The following is a 24,285-nucleotide window of genomic DNA, read 5'->3' as shown; positions in this document are numbered from 1 at the left end:
TCCCAGCAATTAAGAACTGGTAGGGGAACCAGCAGTACTTCACATCTGCATCCAAGAGCTGCTGTTCTTTTAAAGCAAGGGGCAAGCTAGGTCCTGATGCAATCCTAGTGTGATACTGAGAGGTCTTTCGGGCTTAGAGGGGCAATGCATCTGAAGCACCCCGTATCTCTTTAAGTTTCTTCTGCCTGCACGAGGCTGGCTTGCAAGACTTCACAAGCTAAGGTTTTCAGGAAGGATAGTTGAAGATATAGTAAAACTAGATGCTAACTAGATGGTGAAGGAATCATAAATGCTAAAGGTACGTAAATTAGGGTATCTGGATGTTTTTAATATGGCTTTATTTACACCATAGAAAGTTCTAGCTTGAAGAGTATCATTTCAGCTAATTCTGTGAAGCTTTTTTGAGGAACTAATGTCTGACTTCCTAAATTAGGGTGGCTCCTTAAAAAAGGCTTTATAAGCAAGCTCCCATCAGGGCAAAGCCTTCCTGATGTTCAAGAGGATAAATCCTACAGCTCAATTTTTCTACTTGAAGCCTGACAGATTTTCCAAGTGAAGAACCACGGGCCATTTGTTTCCTTGGAAAAATAACTTATTTACTGGCATGAGGAAGAGCATTCCGGAATCCATACATTGTTTGAATTCTACAGCTCCTAGTAGTGACTCTTTGGATCTCATCTTGAAGAGTGCCGAAGGCAAATTCAAACCACATAAAGACAAATGTTGACAAGTACAAGATCAAATTATTGTTGATATCATTAGTCTTCTCCCTCCAAAGCATCAAAGGCAAAGCTGTACCTTTGTTGATTATTTTTAAATGTAAGACTGACTAATGAGAAAAATAATCGCAACTTACAAAACCTTGTTTATTTGTATTCTAAAGGACAAAAGCCTCTTTAGATGTTCTTTTCCAAGGTCAAACTGAAGGCTTTACTTTGTATGAAAAAGCAAAATAGCAACAAAAGTTGTGCAGTCTCCAGTACTTGAATTAAATCAAGATCTACTGGAGATCTTCCAATCTTCTGTCTGGAAAATATGTGGCTTTAAGAGCTTTTTCATTCTGTGTGCATTTTGTTTTGTTTTCCTTTGACTTGCATTTGCTAATGTAGAATAAAATCATCTTACTGCCATAAATTGCTTTAAGAAGTAATGATCTATGGATGTCATGAACTGGTGAATCACACTAAGAATTATTTAAATCTTTATGTAGGTACAAGGCTTTGCTAGGTCTCATAGTAAAAACAAAGATTCAGAGGTGAATGTCATCATCTGCTTATCCAAATAAATCATAAGACATGATACAAGAATTTGAGAGATAAAACATCTAGATTGTGAATGCCGATAGTTGATTAGTACAAAAGCATGCAGAAAGTGTATTGCAAATATTGTTTTCTTTCAAGATGTTACTAACACAAAACACTATCAATGGGACATCATCAGGAACGTGTTCTGAAAAGGAGCCATGGGAGATTTTGTGGCTTTTAAAACATGAGTATTAAACCTGGAACTCATAAAATTTTGGGATGATATTCTTGTAAACAGTGGGTGAACTCTTTCATGCAGTGGAGAGACTCAGTGTTGTGTGTGAGGGCGGGAGGGGTGTGTGATGCAAGAGCTTTGGAGTCTTTACGGCTACGTTGCATATTTACTGCTGCGGCAGTCTTGTTGCGGTACGTTCTTATTCATGTGAATGTACCCATTTAACTATCTTTGCAGTGTTTGTCCTGTTGAAAGTAGATAAATGAAAAGTAGCTGGTCAGACATCATGGGAGTGTTGGGGTGGGTCCAGAAGACTACCACAAAGATGTCGAAGAGGCTGCAGCACCTCCCATTTGAGCACAGGCTGGGAGAGTTGGGGTGGCTTAGCCTGGAGAAGATGGTGGGGAAAATCTTATTGCAGCCTTCCAGTACTTAAATGGGGCTTACAGGAAAGATGGGGAGGGATTCTATCAGGGATTGTAGTGATGGGATGAGGGGTAACAATTTTAAACTGAAAAAGGGTATATTTAGATCTACCGGGAAGAATTTTTTTACTGTGAAGGTGGTGAGACAAAGGAACAGTGTGCCCAGAGAAGCTGTGGATGCCCCATCCCTGGAAGTGTTCAAGACCAGGTTGGATGGGGCTTGAGGCAACCCAGTGGAGTGGAAGGTGTCCCCACCTGTGGCAGTGGCGCTGGAACTAGATGCTTTTTAAGGTCCCTTCCAACACAAACCATTCTATGATCATGTCAGATAGACTAAAAGGCATATAGGGGATGCTTGATACTTACAACAGGACTTTGAAAGCTTCTGTATTCGTTGCTGTAGATGTTAAAGCATGGTGCCAAATGATAGGTGGTCACTGACCTGAATTTTCTAGTAAGACAAAGGGCAAAATAGCGCATTCCCACCAGTCATGCCCTGGCCCTTTCCTCGTTCATTAAGAGGTTAACCAGTGGATGTCAATTTTACCCACTTCCTTGTACACCCACACCTGTGGTAAATTATTATTTCAATAGACGGTAAAACTACATGGTAACACCTGTAACGAGTGTCTCCCTCTGCATTCATGGGGGGAAATCTGTGGGCTTGTTTCGATTGTGTGGCTCTAGGAAGCAAAGTCTGCCAAAAAAAAGTAAAAGTGCTTGGACTGGAGAGTGCTGAGGTTTGAAACAGGCTTTAATGCCTCTTTAAATGAATTCCCTGCTCTTTGGACTACCTTCCAAAAAGACTGCAGCCTAAGATCAATGCCTTCAGCTGGCTGCAGTTCTGATGAAAGCCTGTGAGGAGTGGGAGGAATAGCCCTTATTACTTCATTCCTCACATGTTTTAAATAGTATGCTTTGCACTTTGTCTTTGCCACCAGTCCTTCCCCTGGAAGATCTCACTCCCTGCATGGTATGTCAACATATGGAAAGCTGCTTCTAATTTGAATTTGAGGTAACAGAATCAAAGGAAGCTGGAAGCCAACACAGTAGTGGCTGGTGGCTCCTGCGATGTAGGTGAGATATGGAGCCAGCTTGGCTCCCACCAGCACCCAGCCACCCAAATGCTGCTGAGTGCCACTCCTCTGCATCAGGACATCACCAAAAAGAATGCTGCAAGGCAGCCAGCGCAGGGGGAAACTACGGGCTGGGGGAGGCTACAGCAGGAGAGTGGGGAATGAGCAGAGATACACTTATCTCAGCTATCTGAACCTGGAGGACCCACCAAACCAGCCTGCCTTCAGCTAATTGCATCTCTCCCTGCCTAGCATATTTCTACTAGGAAAGAGATGACCTGCTGCTTTTGGTGACTGCCAGGGAAGGGCTGACTCTTGTTTATGCACACAGAGCTACAGCAACCCAAGGGCTCATCCTTCCCAAGGTCTGATGGTGCGTGAGAGAGGTACAAAGGAGCGCTTTGCCTCCTGCTTGTGTACTCCCCTCGCTTCTGCCACAGCCCTGCCAGTATGGTCAGAGAAGGAGCACAACATGCCTCCTGCTTTCCTCTGAGCTGTAATTAAAGGAATTCTTGCAAGTTTCCTGATTTCACAGGATGGATTCAGGCATCCAGAGAATCAGAAGTAATGCCATATGACACATAATCAGTTGCCTTCAACCTGTCAGATAGGACTTTGGAAAAAGCAATGTGACTATTCATGTGGTGGGTTTTTTTTCAGATACATCAGCATTTTTTTTAATCAAAAGGTAGCAATTTCACAGCGGGGAATACCTCCTGTCTTCTGAATACTGTAATTTTGTTAAAGAGCAAATGTTCACTTAAAAAGAGTCTAATCACTCGTATTTCAGCCAGGCATTGCTGAAAATGAAAGACCACATTTGCAGGAGCATTTGGTAGCCTAGAAGTTTAAAAAAGTGTCTAATGGGACTCGCAGAAACTCCAGAGCAAGCAGGTAATTAACAAGCAGAAGAAATTCTACTGGTCCCGCTTTGGATTCACTCATATCTTTTAAATTCTACATTTTGGAAAACTTTAGATGATACAAACCTTCAATTCCTCTTTTGAAATAAGTCAGTAGCACACCTGCATCTGGTTTACATCATCCACAGGATATGACTTTCATGAGTTAACCCTTCCAGTGATTATTTGAAAATGGATTGAGAATGCGGTTTGTCATGCAGTTTCTCAATAGGATGCAGAAATGCAAACAATTTCAATCTTTCCAGAAATATTTTAATTTACATTTTGTAACTTCCCTTTTTACTGTTTAAAAAGAATCATTTGGGTGTCTTCATTGCTTTTAATATGCTCCTACAAATTACTGCAACGCTGTCTGAAACACTCTGTGGCTCTTAATTTATGACCTGCGGCAAAATTCCAACTTATATTACAAACACTTTTTTAAAGTTCCAGGTTTAGAACTTGAACAATATTTTTTGACACAGGCTAACAAAAAATGAGAAGTATATTGTAATAGATTTTTAATTTGGTCCTTTCATATGAGCCATTCAGTATAATCTCTAAAGTTGGAAACCATTCAGAAAGGTACATCTGAAAATCTGTTATACTAATTACTTATGATGCTAGTGAAAAAGTAAAACTGATAAACTTGCATTCTGTTGTAAGTCTTCAAATTCTCATATTTAATATCATCTTTTGTTACTCTAAATTTCAGGTAGGGGTAAGGCCTAGTAACCTGTTCTTACACTGAGTGTATAATATTTCACATCAATGGGAACACCTGTAGAATATAACACAATTTATTGCCAGAAAGATTATTAGAATCAGATTTTAAGTGCCTTTGTCATCTTCAAGTCTTTTGTCTGTCAATAGAGAAGAAAATCTGTTCTGATAAGATTTCTGGGTTTTTTAGAACCTCAAAACACTTTTTCTAGATTACTTTTCCAGTGAGCTTTCCAGTATGCCCTAGGAAGATATAAAAGACCTCAAGTACTGGAAATACATAATTCCTAAAGCATATATGAGCATGTAATCTTAATTCATTTCTTATGTGATCATAGGTATTCTCAGACATACTTTTGGAAAGTGAAACTTTATATTGCCGCAGGAACAAGGCAGGATAAATGGAAAGAAGGAAGGGAATTTTACTTCATTCCCTGGGGATTCTTTTCATCCTGGAAAAGGGATTTTCATCATAGAGTAGCATTAAATCATTTGTCCCTGCATGTAAATTCATGAAATCCAGGCTATCTGCAATGGTAATTGTAGGCACTAAAATAAATGGGAATAAAAGATTTCTTTAAAAATTATTCAGTTAAATGTAACAAAATTTATGTCAAATATTCTGCCTGAAATACTGTGTCCCATGTTATATAAAGGGTCAAGGCAGAAAAGTAACTATTTCTATGAATTCCTACTTATTTAGCTTTACAGGGCTTTTCCTGAGGAAGAAAGGGCTTTTCCTTGGCAGAAAGTGGTCTTTACCCATCCTTTACCCCTCAAAAACCTGGGTATAACTGTACTAGTAAAGCCTGACATGACAGCTAACACCTAAAATGATTTAGCAAGCTCATTTTACCATTGTATTTCACATAATGTCACTATATGATGCACTTATTAGAATTAAAGTTTAGTTACTATTTCAAAAAAAGCTGGCATGTCTAATAATGGTGTTAGAAATCTAATTTCTCCCAGATAACAAGCAGCAGGACAAGAGGAAATGGCCTTAAGTTGTACAGGAGAGGTTTATGTTGGATATTAGGAAAAACTTCTTCACTGAAAGGGTTGTCAAGCATTGGACCAGGCTGCCCAGGGAGGTGGTGGAACCACCATCCCTGGAAGTGTTTAAAAAATGCATAGATGTGGTGCTTAGGGTCACTGTGTAGTGGTGGGCTTGGCAGTGCTGGGTTAACGGTTGGACTTGATGATCTTACAGGTCCTTCCAACCTAAATGATTCTATTATTCTAATAGTTATAATAGAGGCTTAAATCACATGCTACACAGTAACAACTGGATTCAGTTCTTCAGGGGAAAAAGTAATCAAAAGTTTTAAGTATGATCTTCAAGTCTTGGAAATGTAAAGATCTAAGGACATTTATCTTAGGAATCCTTGACAAGACAGTGAGGCACATTAAAAAAAATATTTCAAAGCAAATGAGTTATGTTTTAATTTTCAAATGGAGAAAATGAAGCAATTCTTAAATTTGTGCTCTTTTAAATGCTTCTATTGGTCTCCTATCCATGGCTGTAGATTAGGTGTCTCCGGATGGTTGTTTGATATGTAATTACATGCCGCTTTAGCCTTAGCTTCAGATACATTATTTACATTGGAACTAGGGAGTATGTTTTGCTGCTTGCCTTGAAAGGAGTAACTATATTTAGGGAAAGCGTGTACCACCTTCCTAATGAGGCTTTGTTAGACAAGCATGTCTCATGCAATCAGGCAATCTTCATGTATGTATATACATCTGCCTGTCCCTAATTCATCACTTGTGAATCCATTTGTCGCTTGATATCAGATCTGATGGAAGACTAATAGCCCTAGAAATGCAAAGTTCTTGCAGGTTCTGTGGAAATAGCAAAATAAAGTACTAGCCTATGTGCTGAAGGAAGGGCTATAGTGTGCACTGAACCCCAGATATTTCATGTGGGAGAAACGTGAATGCCAAGTTGATGGGGAAACCTTTGATTATTCCATTTTTATTAGAAAGCAAAGACATAGGAAACTATTTTTTCTCCTTCTGTTGCTTTAATGCGCAGTTAGCTACTTGATTAAAGTATCAAACTCCACGTTTGCTAAAGCACATGGGTCTGCCACTTCAGAGCGATCTGGTACATACTAGCTATTGCTCTGACCAGAGGCGCTAACTTTGAATCGCAGCTCTGTCCCCCTACAGTAAAAAAAAAAAAGGTTTGAAAGAAAGTACTTTTCCAAAGACAATGGAAAATGCTTGTGGAAGATAGCAGGTTCAAGAATATCTCTGCCATCAAATGAGTAGAGATAAAGATCTGAAAGATATATCACTGTAATTGAGATGTGACATTATATCTGTGATTACCTGTAGTGGTCAGCTGTGGGGGATTCCTCAGTGTGGTTTACTCACTGTTTGTGCAGACCAGCACAACTGGGACAAATTAAATGTATGAGGTTTTGACGACTAGAAATTCTCTGAGGTTTCATTTTTCTCCCCTGCCTTCCACTCTGACTATGCATTTTGCTTCAAAGGCTGCAGAAATGTTGTGGCTGATTTGCTTCCTGATGTTTGATTCTAAGCCTTTTCTCCCAGTAACTAGTAATACCTAACAAGGCTTGAAAGAAGAGTTTAGTATGCCATAGAAATACCTGACTGGTTTCCCGATTATTATTTTTTTCTAAAGTTAAATGGGTTATACAATGCTTTCTTGGAAAAAGTGGAGTCTTCTAACCCTAAATCTATGTTCAGTCAAATAATTCCTTCTCTCCAAGAATTAAACATACACTGGGAAGCCAACCAGACATGAGTAAATGATGAAATTGTGAGCAAGTATGGCTGTACCACTATCTGATGCTAGATAGTACATATGTACCCTTAAATATAGAAGTTAACTTGTCACCTGCAGGTATATAAATGGTGATTGGGTTTTTTCCTGGATGCAGCTATTTACACGGGACAGGACTCACATCAGTGAGAAACAGAAGGTTCATATTACTACAGATAGCTGAATTTTTAAGAATGTGACTAAGCACTCTACATGCTTAAAATACTTCATATTCATGAATGACCATAAATTTGTGCAGAGCTAGCAAGGTTTTAAATGTACGCATTTTTATAACCTTCACAGAATGAAATGGGTGTGTGTTGTGTGTAAAAGTTTTATTTCTCTGACCCCCTACAAACCATTCAGAAAGTGCCAAACAGCTTTCATTGCATCCTAGAGGGGCTGTCTGAGAACTGATGCTGGACATGTTCAGAGGTGGAACTGTTCTTTCACAAGTGTTTTTGTCATAACCAGCTGTACCACTGACACTGTGCGAGGGTGGCTTTGCTCCAGACCAGGCCTAGAAAAGAGGTATAAAGATTCTTCTGTTCCAGTCACAGTGGACTTGAGGAAATACTGTGAGTTATTTTGTCCTAAGTTCTGTTGCATTCACTGATGGTCAGTGTCCGTCTTGTTACTACAGGTTTAACCATGCAACTGATGGATTTAGGATGTGTGTGTATCATGGGATCTGTCCAGTCTCCTGCTGTCATCACCAGAACGATTTTGTCTTGTCTTAGGCTCATCTGCTTCATCATCCAAAGTCTGCTCCTGTTGTGGCTGGTGTCCTCAAGCCATGGACCACAGGCTACTTCTGACTGTGGTGGTGTCACCTTATACTAGGCCAAGGATCACAAAAAACACTGAATAGAAGTATTACTCCAAGATAGTGAGATACAAAGCATTGACTAGCAAATAACAAACCTTCACAACTTTGCCTTTCCCACCATTTAAATGATAGACATTTTCAGATGTCATTGCCAAGAACCTGTTGTTTTAGTTTAAGACTAAAGGCTTTTGTCAACTCTCCGGAAAAGACTCACTGATGGTTTATCATGGAGAACTCTGATCAGGAACAATTTTTTTGCATGCAGACAGTGAGCATACTTCCTGATCTTCTGGCAGATTGCCAGTTCAGACCACTTACCCCTAAAGGCAGTGGACTAAGATCCTTGGCTAAAGTTAAGTTAGCATGGTCCCGTTCATGTTTACGGATGCAGATGTGTTTAAACTGCACAAAGAGTTGGATCAATGCTTTAATTGTGGCCAAGTATGTAACAAGAGCAAGGGGATTGGTCTTTGCATGGGAAGAAAACTGTCCTAAATTGCACAGAGTAGTGTTTAAGTTTTATCTGAATCAGACTGTTAGTCTCTGTTTTCTTTCCCATACTTCACTCCAGACCTGGGGAAAAAAAATAAACTCGGAGCCTTACACATCAAGACTACTTTTAGATTTTTCTTGGATACCATGAAGTGATTTTAACTTTTTTTGGTTGCCTTTGGGTTCAACATAAGAAGTAGTCCCACTCGGCATCTGTCAAAGTATTTTCCTCTGAGAAAGCTGCAGGGCTGTAACCCAAAATTCTGTTCACACATTTACACAGCTCTGCACTTGTCCTTGCCTCCTAGAAATAATGCTTGATTTGGAAGGCCAGTTCTATGTTCCGAGTTTAATTAAAGCTTACACTGTCCTCCTTTTTGCTATGCTGTCTTCCATGTCCCAGAACTCTTTACAGAGTGTATAATTGGCATTGTAATTAAATTCTTCCATTCCAGTGTCTTGTTACTTACTATTATTAACCATGTTTTTTGAGCTTTAGAACAAAGCTTTGCAAATCTGTTCATGTCCTTTAGGACAGACTTCACATTTCCCTGTGAAGGTTTCCTAACTTCTCCCCTCTCAGTTTTCTAACTCTAAAGACCTTTGGTACATTAATAGCCTTGATACAGTGCTTTTACATAGACATCCTTGTAACACACCTGCTTGTCATTTAATGACCATAAAAAACACCTTCCCAGGTATTCCTGTGTTTGCCTTCTCTTTAACTCATCAAAATGCTTGCCTAGACCCCTAACAGTAGTCACAGCCTTTCTAGTCCCATGTTTCTTAAAGATGTCTTTGTTCCTGATGCTGCTGCACTTTGCCATACTACAACGCATATCTCCAGCATTTTCCACAGATAAACACATTGACCAGCATCTACTTAACAAAGGAGTGTTGATGTTTACTCAGTGCTAGTCCATAAATGTTTCTCAAATTTGCAACCTGCTGTGGGTATGTTAAGGGGCACTCATTCTTAAGCAAAGATTTGCTGGCTAATCTTTTTTCTTTACCAAGTGCTTTGTAAAGTTTTCCTATTTGTATTGTAAATAGACCATGAAAGAACAAATTTGGTATCAAGTGAAGTTTTAAAGGACTCTAAATTTCAATGAAGATTCATAGTATTTTATGTATGAATATATTTGAGTACAAATCTGAATAGTTGCATATACCTAATACCAAAAAAAAAAAAAAAAAAAAAAATAAAATTCATCTCTAAGGATCAAATTTTTAATAGGTGTCTAAGTGACCCATGGTATCTTCACTACGGGTATCCTTTCAGAAATAACCTGGGTTCTCACAGGCAGACAGACACCTTTGTGTGGTAGATAAGCATGCACTGAATGCCTGCCTGCAGACGGCTTCCTCTGGCACAAATACACGTATATACTCACAATGCTCGATGTTACTCCACAGGCAAATATGCACAGAGTTATTTAGGGTACACAGCCAGATTCAAACCTTATGTGTGAACCTCACTGTCCAGCTTTAAAGACACTGGTAGTCTAACAGGACTGTGAGATGACCCATTCATGCAGTTAGACATGTGAGCAAGGATTAAAGCAGAAAGGCTACTGAAATGTGGCTCTATCTAAAATACAGAAGTGAAGTTTGAAAGTTATCTGAAGGTTACTTCAGGCTATCGCTGCCATCCTTCGAAATTAACTCCACAAAGAGGTCTTAAAAATGCCAATTTTAATGTGAAACCTTCATAAAAAATGGTGCTTATGGTATCTCTTTATATGTTTTCAGGCCACCACACTGAGCACAACTAGTGTAGCTTAATCCATTTTTTTATCCACTTTTATTTTTGTCTTCTGTACTTCAGTATGGGAGAAATACTGGGAGCTACATCATCCCCTCTGTGTCAGCTTCTACTCTAAATATACAATGTTTAATGCAGCAAAAAGGAAAAAAAAAATGGATGCAAATACTGACAATTCTGAAACGCATTGGAAATGCTTCTTCCTTTCAAAGTATCCTGTAATTTCGAAAAACTATAAAAAGTTATATTGTGTGTTTGACAATTTCAATTTCTCTCCCTCAACTTGCTAAAAGTTGGCTTTTCTATTTGCAATGAGCGTAGCTCAATCTGAAAAAGATCTGATTAAAACAAAAGTCTTATTTCACTAATTTAAATGAAATATTTGAAGTACCAACTGCTTAAACAGAAGAAAGTAGATTTAAATTAGCATAGATGTTATAAATAATAGAATATAATTGTGTAACTCATAATGAGAATCATGCTGACTTATTAACTCAGCAGGATTTAGTCCGATGCTGACAATATTGTTTGATGTGTGTGTTCAATATATTGGCAACTTCAAGGTGTGATCATAACATTTACAAAAGAAAAGATGTATATAATGCTTTTTTTTTTTTTTTTAAGACTGACATGAAAGAACCTCCAGTGACTATGGCAGAATTTCTATATTCACGATGACTGTTTCTCAAAAATAATGGCTATTTGGTTTGGGTTTTTTTTCCCCCTGGCTAAATAATGCTAAAGTACCTGGCAACTGTGAAGATATGACTGAGATCTCCGCTTCCCTGGGACTTTGCTTCTGTAGCTGCTGTAATTAATAATTATGCAGTCATTAGGATTAAATGAAAATGTCACATTGATGTTGTTCTTAATGAAATATATTTTCATAAAGGTGACAATGTGCCTTGCTTACAAACCAGTGTGATGACAGCTTTTTTTAATTCTTTTTTTTTTTTTTTTTTGTGGGGGCTGGTGTGGTCCAAATTTTTTTATGCTCCTAGGAACGGCAGCAACATGTGTCTGAGTCATCTGGCTATATAATGAGAACATGAATATAATTATATATCATATTGCCCTGACTCCATACCTATGAGGGCTGCTGCTGCTGCTGCACTCTCCCCATGGCACCTCGGGCCACCTCCCCACTCCGGCTGCGTGCTGCTTCCAGGGCAGGCACTGCTTTTATACTGGGGTCTTGCCCTGTTGTGGAGCTGGAAACAGTTCCAGTTCAGGCATAAGCTAAGGAAAATCTGTGTCTAAGTTCCTAAAATGTGTGTTGTATCGTCCTAACTGCACTTGCGTTCATTACCCCTTCTCCTTCTCAGATGATGTGTATAAAAACACGCATCGGCTTCAGCATATTTAGGAATCTGATTTCCTGAGTTGACTGCAATTCTAATATAGTTAATAATGTTCCTCAGAAAGCTGAAGTACCCAACTAATTATTATACATTTCTAGTGAGATAATATTGAAGTGTCAGTCAGCATCCAGTGAAGCTGTATTTATTAAAAATTTATACTGTTTTTGCACTCTTCTGCTTGGCTGAAAATGGTGATTGCTTTTGTTTTAACTGCACAGCTTCTACTGATTTATTTCTCATTAAAAGTACAAATGCAAATCCTTCCTTTCTGATTTGGCTGGCAGTTTCAGAAATGTCTGTACATACAGTGCAAGCAAATTTTGCCTTATTAATATCAACCGCCTACCTCCTGAGCATCTGATTAATCCATCTAATCTATGGCATTCAAAAAATACCTATTGCCATGGCATAATTAAATTCCCCGATTAAATATAATTTGATTTCATTTGCAGGGAATTACTCTTCATGGTGTGGGTGGATCTCAAGGACTGTTTAGAAAAATCAAGCTAGCTACTTAACAAGCTAGCAGAGGATTTAGTGGTTGTAACCTTCTGTTGAGAGGGTTGTCAAATGCAGTCAAAATGCTGAGGAACATAACCAGCCCATGCACGTGGATAAGGTGCACGGCTTGAATACAAGAAAATGTAAGTATGAAATTATTGAAAAAAAATATTTCTACTAAACGAGAGCATAGAGACTTGCTGGATGGTAAAACTGCTGTGGTCACCCTGCACCTGTATACTACTCACATCTGACTTTAGTTTGTGTCAATAGGATTATAAAGCAGTTGATACACATGAATGCTATTACCTCCACTAATAAGACTCCGAATTAGTAGTAAAAAACTTAATCCTCTTCCACTGATTTTAATGCTGTGAATATAGTGCAAGAAAAAAACAACAGATGAGTCTAAAACTCCTTGAAAAGCAGCCACTTAACTATTCACTTTCCTTAAAAAGCTGTTGCAAAGTAGAAAGTGTCTACCTGACTTTCAGTGACTCCTGAAATCTGGAATGCTTGTCAAAGGACTGAAACAACTATTTTTTTTTTGTTCTGTTATGGCAATGACACTAATTAGTGTCTTAACATGGGATTTAATATAGTGGCTTAATACAAGGATGTAATTTATCATTCTTAATTAGAAAGTCATTGAATTTATTTTCTATTTTTCTGCCAAACCTGACAGATCTCCTGATACACCTGGCTTTAATCTATTTATTTTGTTTTACTCTAAGGGCAGTGGTGATTACCCTTTTGATTAGTGGTCAAAGGGGAAGAAAATAAACACGTTAAAAACTGGCAAAACATGGCAGGTACGATAACGGAGTCACAGCCACCAAACAGATTCTTACCACTTGAGAAATACAGATCGATCTGAAAATAGTCGCAAAAGGATTTTAGAATGAAACTCTTGGCAATGTGATTGAAAACCTGTTGATGCCATGAATGTGCAATTGATTTCTAGCAACGTTTTCAGCATGTCTATCCGCTGTATAGGCAGCTTCCTCGGTTTTCTGCAGACTGCTTTCAATCCTCTCCATTATACTAAGATTGTCTTTTCCACGGCAACTAATGACGTTTTCCTATATATGTCAAGGTTGATCTTTCTGCTGCCCTTCTGTTTCACTTCATTGAGTTTCTAGTGGGACACTAAAAGTTCTTGCTCCTCTTGCGTTGAGAATTATTCCCCAGTCTTTAGATGATACGTCTGCGGGTAGACACAGCTCCAAGCATTTCCACCACCATGACAGTGTCAGCTGAAGGGGAACCTGCCTTACGCCAGCAGATAGAGAAATCCCTTCGCTCCCTGTGCCTTTCCAGTAATTCACACCTGCCTTCCTCCCAGATAATTTAATCTGTGGAGGCTTCAGGCTCCATTTATCACCTCTCCCTCTTCTCATTTACCAGACAGCTAAAGTTATCTCCACCTCCTTCTGCCTGAGTCTCATCACCCACTTAATCCATTTAAATCCTTCTATTATTTTTTTTTTCCTGCTAAATCCTCAACTTCAAGGTCCTGTGTGCCAACTCTTAATGTTTCTCAGCACATCCAGCACCCAGGTACTGGAGTGTTCTTGTCAAGACTCAGTAGAGCCAGCAAAGACAACTTATCGTTTGCCCTTGTCTGCTGCTTATGACTGTGTAACACAGGGGACTTTGCACTTTTTCCCAGTTTTCCTGCACATTTAGGATCACAGGAATTCACCTATAAGGAGCTGAATAGGTCAGACTGGTAACTTGTTTAGTTTAATATGCCACTTTCAGCACAGACTAGTGTTAATTTTAGCAGAGGAACCGTATTGTCAAATTCATGCTTTTTTTTTTTTTCTTTCCCCCTCTTTTAACCTCAACTCCATTTGTACCTTTTTCAGACTTTTTTGGAGGCTTGCTTTCAAGAGAAAGCTAAAATTATGAGGCGAGCCTTGCTCTACATCTAAATATCCTTTAATCCTTTCGGGCAGTGTATTCCATAGCCATAAACCATTGCCATAAACCATCTGCTGCATAAGCCAGATCTTCACCTCTTCTCACAGGTTTCAATTTCATTGTCTGCCTAAGAGTGTTAACAGGATTTTATGAAGATGAGGCACTCATGGAAACAACCCGTACCCAAACCTTAGGAGCTTTAAAGATGTGGCCTGGATTTTTACTTCAGTTTGGATTTCTACAGCGTGCCAATGCAGTGCAGAAAAGGTAGGGTATTTGGCAATGCATGTTGAACAGCAGGAGATGGTTAATAGCGAAACAGTAAGATATCCAGTAATGTATCATCACACTTGGTGCTGCTGAAGAGCTGTTTCAAAGCCATCACGACGTTTGTTTTCCAGGTTCCCAGTACACTGGTCCAAAACAAACGCCACTGAAATCCAAACTACTTTGGAAAAATCTGTATCTGTCAATTTAAAAGAAGTTTTGGCCAGTTACTGTGAAAGAGGGTATTTCTGGAAGTTGTTGCTGTTATTTATATTAGCTCTGCTGTTTAGGTTGCAGTGGATTATTGCATGCTTCACAGGCACAGAAAAGAACATTCTCCAGCTCTGACTGCTGCTCTGTGGAGGAAAGCTACCCACATTTTCTATTTCGTGCTGCAGTGTTTAATGCAACTCTATATCCATCTTTACTGATGCTATCTACGTATCTGCAGGCACTGCCCTTTGGAGAACAGTGGGGTTTGTGAATTTCTACAAATACCTTTAATATCCAAAGTTAGTATCTGCCCTGAATCAACTTTATGTACTTTCTGAATCTCTCCTGAGTCACCTTCAGCTTGTAAAGTGTAAGTAAACCATGTGACTTCTGTGTTTGGTAGGTGCAGAAAATTCTTTTTTTTTTACTATTATGACATGGCAAACTACATTTTAGCCCATAAAAAAATTCTTGATTTTTGTCACGTTGGAAAATAGCAAGTGGAAAAGCTAGTTGCTTTATGAGTCTTCTCTTCTAGTATGTGCCTACAATTTTGAATTATTTTAATGTGTTGTGTGAGGAAACATAATTTGATTATTTCCTTTTTATTCCCTTTATAAAAGGAATAATTTTGGATTTGTAAAATCCATTAGAATAGATAGTCTGGAAGATGGAAAATAGAGCAAGTTTCTTATTTAGAGGAAGTGAATGAAATTCTGCTTATCAAAGGACATTAATGATCAAACTAAATTCATTCCCACACAAAATGCAAATACTGTTTTTCAATTGACATTCATTTGTTTTTTATTTTATTTTCAAAGTCTAATAGGACACTTCTAGGAATATTTTTTAGCTTCCTTTTCTAGATCAAGGTGATCTGCAATTAATCTAAGCAAATGTATCCAAAATACAGTCTAAAAATACATCATCTCGCTATGTATTTTCTCTGTTTAGAAAGGTGTTAGAAAAGGACTAAATCAAGTGATTTCATAGATGCAGTGAAACAGATTAAACAAAAAAAGTCTTGTATCTTTATCCATGTTGAATCAATTTGTCATTAATAATTTCATTTTCTGAGTGTCTATAACACTCTAGTGGCCCCAGTCTGCCAAAAAAAAAAGTTAGTTTTGTTAGGATTAGGCTGATCATTTGTAGTTACTAACTTTGTAAGCACAAAAACAAATCTACAAGCAATGGGTATGACTTTTCAAATAGACCTCGGTGCAGTGAGGGAAGATGCTGAAGCAGTGTTCCACCCTCTTCTTCCCTGCCTTAGCCTGGGTAGGGCAAACGCCTGAGCTGCCCTGTGACCCGAGGAGCAATGCTGCTGGCCAAGGGCCACCAACAGCTTTGAGCTCTTCTGCTCCTTGCTCCTCCAGTGCTCTCGCTGAGCTGTTGTATATGCTTGGCATTACTTGAGTCTCCCCATAAGAAAGGATGATCTGTACTTGCTATTTTAAGCATGCCTTATGTTAAGGAATAAAGATGGGCATGATTGCATTCCATACTATTTTCAAAGATGCTGATAACGCTGGAAGCTTAACTTATAGATAAAAAGACATTTGCATTTGATAGATGTAGTAGTCTTGCAGCTAGTGCAATGACTAGTAGAACATCTACCCAGCTTCAGATGGAGCAGGCTGCTCCCTGTTGGGGTGAAGTTTATTTAAAAGGATGGAGGAAATTAAATCCTGTTACTTTCTCAGTCCTGAAATGATGAGTTACAGAGCACCCACAAATTCAGAAGAAACACAGAAGTGTAACAGCAAGTGCTTACTGACCTGGGGGTTTCTGGCAAATGAGCAGCTTGCCTGCACAAGGATTGCAGCAGAGTGTTTAAAATGCATGACTTCACAAATAACAAGAAACTGCCTTGAGACAGGGTAAACTCATGGAGAGAAAATGAGTTAAATTGACTCTTTATAGTATATCAGCATGCCTTGTCGCTCAAAAGCTTATGAGCTGCTATAAGGTTAGGTAGAAGTTTGTAAGACCATACACAGGACAACCATATACATTTGGTTATTTATTACTTATGGTTTAGGCTCAATAGCTCACACTGATTCGATGACATACTTAGCCAGCTAGAACAAGTATATGGCTACCTTCTGTTACTAAAGTGGTACAAAATATTTTGGCAAATCTTGCTATAGCTTGTCGTTTGACCAGGCATAAGAAAGGAGATAGGAAAGATTTTCTATTTCTATTGTACTGACGGGGAAAAAGAAGCAGGTAAGGTGATGTGAGCTGCTCAAGATCACAGAGCAGGTTAAGGCAAGCATTCAGACACTGCTTGCAACGCAAACTGATGAAAACAGTGAGACTAAATGAGGAACATATAAGATGCTCTTAAACTATTTGTACACAAAATTTCCCGAAGTTTACAGCTGATTCATTTCTCACATTAAGTTTGTTGTTAGATTTCACTAAGCTTATACAAAATCTTGCACCAGCATGAAGTCTTTTTATTGTAGCAATTCTGATTATTCATATATGTATTATATTCTTAGGCAACTGTTCATCTTTTTCATACCTGGTCTGAGAATGATGTTGAATATGTTTCTGATCCCACTCACGTAACTAAATCAAAGTGACTTTTTCTCTTATGGCTTACTGCTGCAGATTTTTTTCCAGTGCATAGGCATTTTCATCCCATCATTTAACAACATTCAAATTCTTCCCAGTTCCTTATACATTTTCATCCGACAGAGCTAGTTATCAACTGCAGTACCTGTTTTCCAGAATATTATACTTCACTATTAATTTTGACCAGACCTGTGCATTGTCAACTGTGATTAAACAGAATGGTAATGTTACACTGTAATTCATATTGCACAAATAATGGGTAACACGTTACTTCAAAGTAGGAGAAAGCTGAAGTATATTCATGTTCCTGTATACACAGCAGTATTCAAGGTTAGAATGACACAGGCCGGACAGACTATAGCACTCCAGAGCACTACATCAGCATCCATTTCTTCGACGCTAAAAGCAGTCGTTTTGGATTTTTTTTTGGTTAGCTGCCTAAAAATTCCAATGTATTTTCCAGACACCCAGCTAAACCCATGCCTAATAATTGTCAGAAAATTAGTATCAATTATTAAATAGATTTGTCTCTTCCTAGTTCTGTGCAGAAGCATATTAGTGTGTATATATATTTTTTATTAAAAAAAGATATCCTAGAAAATCTTGAAAGCCAACACCTGGCCTTTTGCCCAAGAGGCATAAAAGTGTCTCCTAGACTGCTGGCTAGATTTAGTGTGCAATCCGGTGCCTACACTGCGAGGATGGTGCTCTCATGTCAAGAGAGAGGAAGAAAAAGGCTACTTCAGAAGCAATGCAGAGCATTTAAACTGGGCTCTTATTTTGACCAGCCATCTGGAGAAGCGTTTTTCTTGACAGCATAGCAGTGATGAGCAATTGTACTACTAGGATGATAGTATCACGTAGTAGTAGATATAAACACAGTTATAACTACACGTTGACAGAAAAGATATCTAAGCTATCAGGCGTTCACACAATTATGGTATCTGCAATACTGCTGCTGTGCTCTGCTCTGGTTTTGGCAGCCTGGCTTGGCTGCACTTCGATGCGTTACTTCTTGCTGATACTCCAGCTCGGGTAGGCCTGCCTGCCCTGCCTCTTTGCTCCTGTGCTGCGGAGGAGGGTGAGCTGCCAGCCGGTAAGTGCCTTAAGCCAGGCAGCGTGGGCTCCTCTCCATACCTGCCCCCCTTCCCACCCACCATCTCTTCCAGGCACGGGCAGCAGGTCTTTTGAGTTTGTCTTAATTCCATTTGTAAGCTACAAAATGACCATCCACCACTGCTGGGGGATTCAATGCACGTATGTATTTGCACAAAGGATGAGGATACGTGGACGCAAACCTCTTCTTCCCTTTTCTGTGGCTACAGGAGAGATGCTGCTGTTTGAAAGAGGGCACGGATCCTGGCCCTTGTTTATCAAGGAGCAGATAATTGCTCTTTCAACCCAAAGCACAGCAAACATTTGCCACCAAAGTGCAACTAGAATATGTTGTGGTGGCATTTCTGTAATGACCTAGAAATTAATGCTGTCAGCCTGGAAATGGGAACAATTTCCTTTTCAGGGGCAAATGAGAATACAGCTCCCTCCTCTCCTGGCCAAATGTTCCAGCCACCACATTATCGCATCCAGGATCTTTTGTTTAATTTTGCTTCAGCTCAATCATTCCTGCATCCTTTGTTCACAGAGATCCAGTTTCAATAGATGGGATAGATAGTACTTTCACCCAAATTACTGGGTAATGAGGACTGCTTGAGGAAGGAGCTGAAAGGAACTATTATACTTCCTAGCTATATTCTTATGTAAAAGAACACTATTGCCTTCATCTACTGAAAATCACAACGGTGAGGGGAAGTCCCTGAAAATGAGAGGGAAAAAAAAAACAACCAACACACCAACAAACCAACCCAGCATTATGTTCCTTTTTAAAAAAGGCAGGAAGGACGATGCAGGGAACTCCATGGTCAGCCTCACCTCAGTTTCTGAGGAGCTCCTGAAGCCCATCTGCTTTGGAGCCCATTCCCAAGCATGTGACAAAGTCAGGCACACTGTGCTTTACCAGCACAACTGACTGTGTGGGTGGTCGGCAAATGGTGAATATGACCTAACCAAACCCCGGCAAGGCTTTTGACACCCCCCGTAGCATTTTCATTTAGGAGCTGAGGAACTATGGCCTGGAGGAATGGATGATCGGGTGGGTCGGAAACTGCAGGGCTTGGTTCAGAGAATCCACAACATCCGTGTTGTGGATCAGCAGCACAACATCCATGTGGCAGCCAGTGACTCGTGGGGGCCTCCAAGGTCAATACTGGGGCCTGATGTTTTCCATTATATTCACCGCTAGCCCGGATGATGACACAGTGCAACTTGTGGAGGGCACTGCGCCTCACAAGAGAAGTTGCCGGCATGGCATACAGCAAGCTTCAGTCTAGAGGGAGCCTGTTGAACTTCAAAACCAGACCATCAGCAACCTTCTGAAGTTCGGTAAGGAGAGGTGCAGAGCTCTGTATGGGGGACAGAGCAACCACAGGCATCTCCCTAGGCTCAAGAAGCAACCAGTGGAGTGGCAGTCCTGAGGAAAGGGACCCACAAACACTGCCATGGATACCAGCCTGGACACCAGCTGCTCACGTATAGGACTTCCAGACGGTTTTGTGGAAGCATCTTACATGATACTGAGAGGCCCAAGATGAAAGTGCATCTCACCCTAGATTTGGGACTGAGACCTGAAACATCAGTATCAGAGACATGCCTTTGTCTAAATATTTCATGTGATAAGACTTCCACAATTTGCTTGGGAAATTATAAAATTTTTATGTTAATGTTCTTACGTTATACTAAGTCTACACTATCTTTATTTACCATCAACTTCACTAATTTTACCTGTCAGAGAATGAAAGTATCTGAATTAATACATAATTATGCATGAGAATTGGTAACTTAAAGTTAGAAAAGTAGTTAAAATGACTACTACATGTTTAAATAGATAATCACACCTCAGGCCCACCCTTGCAAAGCATTTAGTTTTGGATGTGAATCACTGCCTACCAAAAGCTTTACCAAAGGCGTTACAAGCTTGCAAGGATTTGCAGCTCTGCTCCCTTTGCGTGCAAAGCTGGCTCCGAACTGGTGGAAGGTGTGCACACCTGGACCATGGGACCCGCAGCGGATCCCAGTCATGCACGAAATAGAAGAGACAAACTGGTAACAGTGCTCCAAACTACATACACAGCAAACGAAAGTTTACGTTTTCATATGATGGCTCAGATTTTGATGACTTTACGTACCAGTCTCATCCTTTCTCCTCGTAATCAATTGAGTTCTCTTGCCCACCAGGACCGACTGCTTTCATATCCAAATCACATCATACTGAAACTGTTAAAAACAACTGAAAAACGCGTAATAGTCTTTTCTAATAATCTGAAAAAGATATGACAAATCATGCAGCATAACAGGTTTTTGTTTAACGCACCCCCTCAGGTTTTTCTGTATCAGCGTAGACTTCATAACGTTACAACTTTTTGTGTAAACTTTTTACTAAACGTTCCTTCCCATTTTCTTAGCCTTAACCAGTATTTAGCTATAAAACCATACCTAAAGTCATGCATGATACAAACCTCCCATCATATTTTGAAACCAGGTACTTCAGCGTGGCTCAGGTTAAGCAGGAAGTTTACTACAGCTTCAGACTACTGAAGGTAAAAGAAGAGAGAGGGTTTTGGTTTTTTTTTTCAGATAGGAAACTTTGACTGGTTTCATCATCTTTGTGTCTCTTAGGTCTTATCTGTCAGTCTTGTAGCCTGCAAGGTTGCATCCAATTATATCATCATTGGTTTGCTATCTATGTCAAACTAAGTTATACAAAACCACAAAATAAGGTTTGGTTCTTATCCTGATATCTCATTAACTACAACATTGCACAATTATATCAGTAGTATCTGACCCTTAGCTATAATAATTCACAAGGATCATGTCATGTAGGCTGTCATGTTATATATAGGAGGTACTATGCAAATAAACTTGATAACAAAATGCCTTCCTCGCTTTTGAAGGCTGATTTCAGGGTCTTAAGTTTGTGTACAGATGAAAGACCCCAGCCTAAGCAGCTGTGCCTCTTAGTTCATGACAATCTCATTTTTCTAACCCTTTGAAGTTTTTTTAGGTTTGTTGTTTTTTGTGGGTTTATTCTTTTGGTTTTAAATATAAACAAATATTTATCATCAAAAATGTCTATATGCTTTTGCTTCCCAACAGAATTTTTGGAGGTCAACACAAGGCCACTACCAACCTTCCCCTTTAGGTGGTACGTACATCCTTTTGGAAAGAATTGTGCAGATCATACTTTGGCTCTTGCAATATTTTACCTTCTCTTGAAAAAGACTAAAAATCCTACCAGTGACAAGAGTGTAATTATATTGTAGGCCTGCTGCATTTTCTTCCTACTTTTATTCCCCCCTCCCACCCCCTCTTCTCCTTCCCCATGCCATTCCCACATATACATAATACTGCTTATGTTAGCTGTAGAAGCGATAACCTAAAGGGAAGCTTTGCTCAGATACAGTACCCGCAAGTTAAGTTTCGTTGGGGTACTTATTTTGTGTTCGCTGTCTCATGTTAAAATCAAATTACTGTCATCTGTTCAGTTGTAGGATTTACCTCATAGCATGGAAAGGTTAGTATTTTTACAATTATTATCTGGAACTCCATTGTGATTACATTTAAATCTCTCTGATTTTAGCAAACCATGCTATTATTCCTCCTGCTGTTGTGGTATATTCATATCAGATGTTGTGAAATCTGACAGCACCTTTTCATGTAAATTGGGGTTTCACTTCTGTCCTGGTCACCAGAAAAGCAGAAGCTGCACTTTCTCTTGGGTCTCACCATTGTCCAATTTCATTCTTTTGTTTGTCCTGATCACCTACCAGTCTAATGTTTGTGCCTAAGGTCTACTTCACGTGTTGAATATGCAATTATCTCTTGTGGGGTTTTTGACATTTTCTTTCCCTCTGTCAGCCTCTGCTTTGTCTTTAGCCAACTCAGCTGACCAGACCTGCAATTCCATCAATCCAAATTTTATCTCTCTCTATTCCTTCCTGCTAAGAGGAAAAAAAAAAAAAAAAAAGAAAAGAAAAGAAAATATTTTTACAGTTCGAAGTCTTTTGGAACTTGTTATAGCTTTGGATATATAGATGTGGAAGTCTTCAGTTTCCACAATTTTTCAAAATGGAAGGGTGGTACAGCTGGGGGTTGGGGGTGCGGGTAAAAAAGGTCTCGAGAAGACTATCTGCCTAAAGTGTATGGTTAAAAAAACCCAACCAAGAAAGCTTAAACACTGCCCCCCCATCAAAATAACTGCATAACTTTTTCTTAGTACTCTTATTTCTGTTTCTCCCCCACTCCCAATTGCTTTGCAAATTTGTAATTCACTGCTTCCAAAGGTTCTTCAAACTTGTTCTACTGGTTTTCAAAAGCAGACAGACTTGTTTTTCTAAGCTCTTCAGTATACCAACTGAACTTATTTCATTTTTCATTTTGTTCCTACAAAGAATCTTGGGATGCTCCTTGAAGGGCCCTAAATCACAGTTGTATCATATGGGTATATTCAGTGTGTACTCCACAATAATTACCTGGTATTTAGCACAGAGCCGTGCTAAAATGAAGGGCTATTTAGTAATCATAAAGACCTTGATCCAACAGTTAATGGAAAAGCGCCTTATCATAAATAATGCAGCCAGCTCCAAGGGGAGCGACTTCTAATGAAAATCCTTCCCTCCCTTGGTATCATGCAGCCGAAACAAAGGGAAAGCGCTCGCTTTCTTGTCGCGGGTGGAGGGGGCTTCACAGAGCCCCTCCGAAGCTCTCCACGGGGCAAGCGCTGCTTTCGCCCACACCAAGGCCCGCGCTTCCGACGGCTCGTCGGGCTCCACCGGCGGCACAGCCCGAGGGCCGCTCACGACGGCGGCGGTGCCAGGCGGGGAGCGCGATGCGCCCCGTCCCGCCGGCGGGGCCGTGCCGCGGTGCCTGGGCAGCCGGGGGGCGCCACCGCCGGGGAACCCCGCCGAGGGCCGGCGTGCCCCGCCGGGGAGCCCCGCTGCCGGGGGCTCGGCCGCCCCGCCGCGCCTCCCGCCGCGGGCCGCACTGCTCCGCCCGGCAACGGCACCCCGCCTGGAACGGGCCGGGCCGGGCACTGCGAGAACGGGGCAGCAGTCCGGCGGCAGGGAGCGGGGGGGCGACGAGGCCCGCGGTGGCTCCCAGAGGAAGAGAAGGGGTCCAGCCCCGCCGGGCCGCCGCACCCCGCCGGGCCGCCCGGGCTGCCATCAGGCGCCCCGGGGCTGCGCTGCCGGCTGGGCCCTCTCCCTCCGGAACCTTCGTTTCTCAAGTTCTGCTGCTCTCTCCAGCGGGGCCGGGCCGGCACCCGTGAGCCGCAGGCACCGCGCTCGGCTCCCCCCAGCCCGGCCCGCCGCCCCCCGGGGCGGTCTCGGCGGCCGTGCCCGCGGCCCCCGGCGGAGGGAGCCGCGCTGCCGCCCCCTGCAGGGCCGCGCCGGAAGGGTCCCGCCGCCGCGGGCGCTGAGGAGGGGCGGGCGGCCGGCGGAGGCCGGGACAAAGCCCGGGGCAGCGGGAAGGGCGGTGAAGGGGTCGGCGCGGCAGTAGCGGCGAGCGCGCGCCCGTCTCCCTCCGCCTAAGGACTACTTGTCCCCAGATGTCAGGCGGCATCTACCCCCGCCCCTGCCGCCGCACGCGCTGGAGAGGAAGGGGGCGGGGCGGGCGCCGGAGGGGGCGGGGCGGCGGGGCGGGGCCGGGCCGGGCGGAGGAGGGTCAAGGAGGCGCCGAGGAGAGTACCAAACGGGCTGAGGCAGCCGCGCACCGGGCTGGCCGCGGGCCTGGCACGGCGGCGGCCCGGGGGCGGGAGCCCGGAGGAAGAGGAGGGGCGCGGCGCCACGGGGCGAGCCTGAAGCAGGAGCGGCGGCTGGGGCGACGGCTGGAG

The 24,285-nt window shown here is 41.3% G+C and overlaps 1 protein-coding gene across 1 annotated transcript in view; it reads left to right on the top strand.

Moving 5' to 3' along the window:
- Positions 1–24,285, top strand: part of ANKRD50 (ankyrin repeat domain containing 50) — a 121,784-nt gene that overhangs the window by 52,635 nt on the left and 44,864 nt on the right. The window contains exon 1 of the mRNA XM_080373768.1: positions 1–24,285. This exon is cut by the window's left edge and continues 52,635 nt beyond it. The gene's annotated coding sequence lies outside the window, so the exon portion shown is untranslated.

The sequence above is a fragment of the Falco punctatus genome (genome assembly GCF_963210335.1).
Source record: "Falco punctatus genome assembly, chromosome: 1".
In the NCBI taxonomy this organism is placed as follows: domain Eukaryota; kingdom Metazoa; phylum Chordata; class Aves; order Falconiformes; family Falconidae; genus Falco; species Falco punctatus.
Note: the sequence above shows the minus strand (reverse complement) of the source record. Positions and strands in the feature narration are given on the sequence as shown.